This window comes from Notolepis coatsorum (assembly GCF_963971535.1).
Source record: "Notolepis coatsorum genome assembly, chromosome: 10".
Classification (NCBI taxonomy): Eukaryota; Metazoa; Chordata; class Actinopteri; order Aulopiformes; family Paralepididae; genus Notolepis; species Notolepis coatsorum.
The window spans coordinates 115,814,193-115,820,998 of record NC_140174.1 but is presented as its reverse complement, the minus strand read 5'-3'; positions in this window follow the sequence as shown (position 1 = coordinate 115,820,998).

Sequence of the window (6,806 nt, the reverse complement as noted above, 5' to 3'; positions counted from 1 at the left end):
CTTCCCAATATCATTCCTTATCGTGTCCGTGTTCAGTTTTATCGCCGCTGTTATGTTCTCCAGTATCCCGGCCTGCATGACCACGGCCCATCCTGGCATTCCCGTGTCTGCCTCAGCGGTACCTCCCCCTTCTTCCGCCTGTCTTTTCTCGGCTTCGCTTCGGGGACTCTGTTTCTTCAGATTCTCTCCTTCTCGTATGTTCTCCATTTCTATTTCCTTCACAATCGTTGTCTCTTCCTTACTTCTCGTGTGCATTTTCATTTTTAATTACTTTTCGGGTCTTTTTTTATCCGTTTTTTCGCTCATTTGACCAGGAGCTCTATTGCACGTGTGTTACCCGTCTGCTCTCATACCGGAAGTCAGCCCTGTGGTCTCTTATGCATTTATAATTTGGTGAATGGGCTAAATGCATACCAAAATGAGTTATACAACCCAACCTATTCATTCAAAATGCATTATCTATAATAAAGTCACCTGTTGTTGGTAAAAGAAATCATTTTACTGAAGTATTAATATATTTCTCCACTTCTTGGCTCACTGAAAGTACACAAAATAAGGACAGACAAAGACAGAGACACAAAAAGCTGTACAATTTAAACAATACCATACTGGTAATGAGCAAATATGAGCAATTAATGCATGGAGCTGTTCCATCTTATTTCATTTGATACTAACTACTCAGTTCATACAGATTTCAAGTATCCAAATATCAATGATGAATATTGCATAAGGTTTACACAGTTAATAGATCACCTGTTTTATATTCATGCTCAGAGAGGAGTAATAGTTAGATCTTTATGTGTGATTTATATGTCAATTAAATCAATGGTGTGCTTGTTTGGTTGGGGAGTTTGACCTCGGTGGCCTCATAGCTGGCTACGGCCATGACTGTGTACCTGCAGAACTCCATCAATCAGGCCTTTGGTAGATTCTTTTTTTTTGTGTTTTTCCCCATATTCTGTAGAATCCTGTGGAGAACCATCTCGTGGAGGAGGACCAACTGCCAGACGAGATTCCCATGTTGTTGCAGAGACTGCCCTGAGCGAAGAGGAGTGCAAGGAAGCGATCTCACTAATGAAACATTCAGCTGATGAGGACACAGTGAAGAACAGGATGAAACTGACATTTGACTATAGGCACAACAAGGTCCTCGACCCCCAGCAGTCAAGCAACATACTGTCTGACTTTCCACGTTTCCAAGACGTCAAGGGCTTGGTAATTATCTATAGTTAGTAGAAAAGACTCACGCACATCCCAAGTGTATAGTCACGGGTGCTAGACTCAAAATAGATCTGTAATGTTGTGGAAAAAAAGTCTGCACACCGTCTGTAGTGTTCCCAAGTTTTAATATACTTGAACACAACGTTTCGGCCTGTGGTAATTATCTGCCATTATTTTGACCATTTTGTGACACTTGAATGATAGACGGTAGATGTATTGTACCTCAACTAGCACCCACTAACTTTGGTTGGCTGTGAAATCCTGAAATTGTCCCCCAATCCCCCCTCTCCAGGTTGAACAGGATTTCGTTCTGATGTTTGAAGAAGGTGTATCAGGCAAGCTTCTGGAAAAGTGGCCGACCACATACAAGAAAAAGATCATCCAACAATGCAGACGGCTTCCATCCACCAGTGAGCTTCAAGAGCTCCTGCTGATAGCTGATCCTCCTGAGGATGACACTGAAGTGGATGCTGACGTTGGTAAGCTGCTTTTGAGCATACCATTCTTGTTGTTTTTCACTGAACTTCTGTGAAAAATTTACGAGGCATTTTGTATTATCAACCAGTCAAAAGTGTCTTCCCATTCACTTGAATGAGTGCATCCAAGCTTTTTACTGGTACTGTATATTCATATTTTGAGTGGCAGAGCTTCTTGTGATGAACTGCTGTCTTTTATCTTATTTTGTAAAAATACTGCTAACATTGCAGATGGACTGAATTTTGTTTATGGTCTACATAATTCAAGTGTCTTAACATCCAACTTGTATCGTTACAGGTTGGGACAGTGACCTCTCATCGATTCTACTGCTGTTGCACTTGATCGCACCCTCTGCTCAGGGGCGGAAGAGACCAGGGAAGGTGTCGGCGTCCAACGCGGAGCAGCATCTTGTGATCTTCAAGAAGGTTGGTATTTTCTCCTAATGTACAAATTTATAATTATAATGCTACAATCATGTAATTATTATTATTATTTTTTTTATATTCCCCCCCTCCTTTTTCTCTGTTTTTCTCCCATTCCAATGTTAGTCGTTATGCCAATTCTTAGCCCCTTTCGTGACTGCGATGCAAGCCAGGGGCTCGAATACGCAGTCACTGGCTCCCACGTTACTAGCCATGTTAATGTGCACATCAAGCACTGCTTAAAAGCGAGCGGTGGGTCAAATATATCACGTAGACATTTCAAAGGTACCCAGCGTTCCATTAGGGTTTCACACACACACGCGGCAGGGTTTGAAAGCTCGGCGTTGCTAATAAACATTTTTAATATTTTTTATAAACTGGTCAACACTGCTCAAAACGGCTGTATTTCCGTATTTGGCTGCCTGGTGCGCCTGTGCTGTGATCACAGCGCATGCGCATCATGCACCCAACGCCGGAAATAATGCACTGCCAATTGTGTTAGTATGGCGGCCGGCCAAGTCGGAAGCAACGCAGAGAGCTGGGCTCGATACCAGTATCTCCTGCGTTGGTGACGAGCGCCTTGCCCGCTGCGCCACCCAGCCGCCACAATCATGTAATTCTAATTGTTTCTCCATGTGTGTTTGTCTTCTCAGACTGGAACAAGCATCCAAGAGCATCTTGATGCCATCACTACCAGCAATCAACCCTATCTCCTGGCTGTTGGAGTGAAGAAGAATGCGATCCACCGGTTCTACATCATTCTTGACAAGAAGGCCATACCTTGCAAGTCAATCTCTTCTCTTGGTGCTTTAGATGAACTCTTTAAGGCACATTATGTGTTTGGCACAGCATACGACACCATGCTGCGCAACATATACACGTTCCTCCAGACCACTGTGTACAGTATTGATGTTGGGAAAGTCAAGGAGAGTCCTCGTGTTGCTGAAGTTAGGGCGAGGTTGCTTCATTAGTGCATGAGGCTTCTCCTCCGCCATGAAGTGTTTTGATTGTCGGAAGGAGTTAGGTTGTACAAATAGGCTTGTTAGGCATTTGCGAATAGTTCACGGTTACGTTCAAGGAAAAAAGCTTCGCCTTAAATGTGCTCAGACTGGATGTGGCTATAGGTTTGGTACGTTTTCAGGTTTTAGGAAACATTTAGACAACAAACACACTGAGTATATTGACCAAGAGGTTGACACTGATGTTAATGTAAACAGTGTAGGAGAGGCGGTGATCGCTAATGTAGATGAGACCGCCACAACATCTGATGTCGATGCGACGGCCACATGTGGACTGTTCAGAAACTCTAATAGGAGCACTCTCGATATGTGTGCAACTGCTGTTGCACAACTCAAGGCTGCTGGAACCAGTCAGTCTACTGTAAAAAGTTTTGTCTCAACCATGGAAGAAGTGATTTCTGAGTCACGCTAAAGATGCAGCTCTACAGTGCTTATCTCCACAGGACACAGAAAATAAGAACAGCATAGAACAGTCATTCCAAAAGTTGGAAAACCCATTCACACACTTAAATTCTGAGGCAAAAATAAACAAACACTTCAAAGAGAAATGGGGAAAAGTTGAACCCGTTGAAAAGGTGCTTGGCACAAGATTTGACAGCAGAAGAAACAAAACTACTGGGACATATGACCAGGTCATTGTAACTGATAAGTTTGCATATGTTCCCATTTTGGAAAAAACGCTGAAGAGCATTTTTCAAAACCCAGAACTTGCAGACATGTTAAAGCCCAGGCACATGACTAAGGAAGGTGTGTATGCAGACTTGAGAGATGCCACCTATTTGAAAGAAAGTCCCCTGTTTTCAGTAGAAAAAGATTCCTTTCAAATTCAACTTTTTTATGATGACTTTGAAACTGCAAATCCATTGGGCTCTAAAAAGGGTATACATAAATTAGGTGGTGTATACTTTACATTAAGAAATTTCCCCCAATCTATAATTCCTCTTTGATTAATATTCATTTGTGTGCTCTTTTCCATGCACAGGACATTAAGCGTTATGATTTCAATTTGATACTTGAGCCACTTGTCAATGATCTGAAAGTACTGGAGACAGAGGGACTTAAAATTCCCATGTTTAGACACGTGATTCGTGGTACCATAGTTCAGGTCACTGGGGATAACCTTGGCTTGCATGGTCTGTTTGGGTTTGAGTCATTTGGGGCTCGGTATTGCTGTCGTTTCTGTCTCCTTGAGAAAGCTCGTTTTCAGACTGTATTCTGTGAAGATGATCCGGCTGTTGTACTAAGAACTGTTGAGATGCACGCACAACACTGTCAAACTATACAGACAGATCCTACGCTACCTCATATATATGGCGTGAAACGCAGTTGTCTGTTGAATTCACTTGAGTATTTCAACACAGCCACCAACTTCTCTGTAGATATCATGCATGATATTTTAGAGGGGGTTGCTCAGTTTGAGGTGAAACTTATTCTCAAGTACATTCTTCAGGAGAAACTTCTAAATGCTGAACAACTGGCTGGCAGAATACATGCTTTTGACTATAGTCAAATCAGCAGCGAAACCGTCCGCCAAGAGTCAAGTTGTTGGATGAAAGTAAGGATTTGGGGTTGAATGCCACACAGTCTTGGTGCTTGTTGCGCAATATGCCTCTGATATTTGGTGATTTAATACAGACTGATGATAAGTACTGGCATCTTCTGCTTTTGCTTCTACAGATTGTTAACATTGTATTTTCACCAGTCCTGTCATATGGCATGACCATTTATCTCAAACATGTAATCACTGATCATCATCGGCTCTTCAAGCAGTTATTTCCTAGAAGCAACCTATTGCCAAAGCATCACTTCATGATACATTACCCTCGTAATATAAGGAACATTGGCCCAATTCTGCACATGTGGTGCATGCGTTATGAAGCTAAACATAACTTCTTTAAGAGACAATTAAAAAGCTTTAAAAACATTACAAAGACATTAGCCCAAAAGCACCAAAGTTGTATGGCAATGTATCGGGAGTCCTTTACCAAAGAAAGATTAACCATAGGTCCAGGAAAGATGGTGGCACTTGTTGAGCTCAAAGAAGGTCCAGAGATTGCTTCCTTATTTGGAGATGTAACCAGTGTTTTTTCTGCCAAGTGGATAAAACATCATGGTACAGAGTACCGCTGTGACTTGATTATCTGTACTGAGGTAGCATTTGAGATGCCTGTGTTTTGTAAGATCAAGACTATTGCTGTGAAAGATGACAGTGTATTGCTCTGTGGAAAACTGATGGAAACCATGTGTTTTGATGACCATTACCATGCCTTTAAGGTCAGACTGCATCCAGACAGAGTTGTAAAGGTCTTGGATATAAATCAGTTGTGTTACTTCAAACCATTTGATATTCAAATGAATTATCGAACGACAGATTGCTCAAAGTATATTGTTCCATATTGCCACTTTATGCAGACCTGCTAATGTGATTGTTTTATTACTGCATCCAGACGGAGTTGTAAATAGGGTTGGGTACCGAAAACCGGTTCTAATAGCAACCGGTTCCTAACTTCCGGTTCTGGAACCGGAAGTAACATATTTGCATTTCGATTCTTAATTTTAAATTTTTTTTTACTTTGTTAATTAATACCATAGTTACAGTACAGCAACCAAATTAAACTGTATCAAGTCAACTGAAAATGTGAATAGTATGAAAAAATTTAAAAATGTAAAAAATCTGAACCGGAATCGTTCAAATCCAAACGATGCCCAACCCTATATACTGTAGTTGTAAAGGTGTTGTATAAATCAGCTGTGAAGTATTGTTCCATATTGCACTTTATGCAGACCTGCTGAGGTCAATGTATACTGTTTATGTTTTATTTTTTTATAAGCCTGCCTGACCCTGCCTGACCAACAATAAAATTGTTGAAATCATTATTTTGTGGTAACTTGTGATTTTTAATGTATATTGTATGTAAATGCAATTTCACACTATACAAGAGTAAATTAAGTGTAAAATTAACACCAGTGAGGTTTATTTTCACCAATATAGTGTCCGGTTTCATTGACACTGTGCAGTGTTAATGGGTGTTATTTGCAGAGCTGTTTTTTCACTACTAGTGAGTAAATTATCAACACAGTACTGTGTAATGTCAACACTTCAGCAGAGTTATTTGACCTCAGTGTTAACTTTTAATAACTCAATGCAGTGTTAATGAGCATTGGAATTCAACTCAATCAGAGTTAATTTGTTATCACATAAGAGTAAATTATCAACACTTCTGAGAATAATAATTACACTCTCAAGTGTTATTAAACCTATAGTGTTAAGTTTAAATAACACCATACAGTGTAAGCGAGTGTTAAATTTGTACTCTATTTAGAGTTAATTTAACTCAAAAAATGTAACACAGGAGCAAGAGTCGATTTAACACTATTCGTAGTTGGAGTCATATACACTCTGGAATAGTGTTAAATTCGACTCTTTAAGTGTTAATTTGACACTGCGAATTTTAACACTGTTGGAAGCTAGAAATCTACCTGAAAGGTTGCTGTTTCACTGCAGTTATAATGATTTTGCTTTGATTCATGAGGACATAATACAATACTTCTAAGGATTACATATAAATGTGTTTTGTACACTAATTGCAGGTTATGGAAACGTTAGTGGTCCTGTGGTGGACAGCTGTCAATCACTGGATTATATGGATTTATTCCTGTGAGGGAC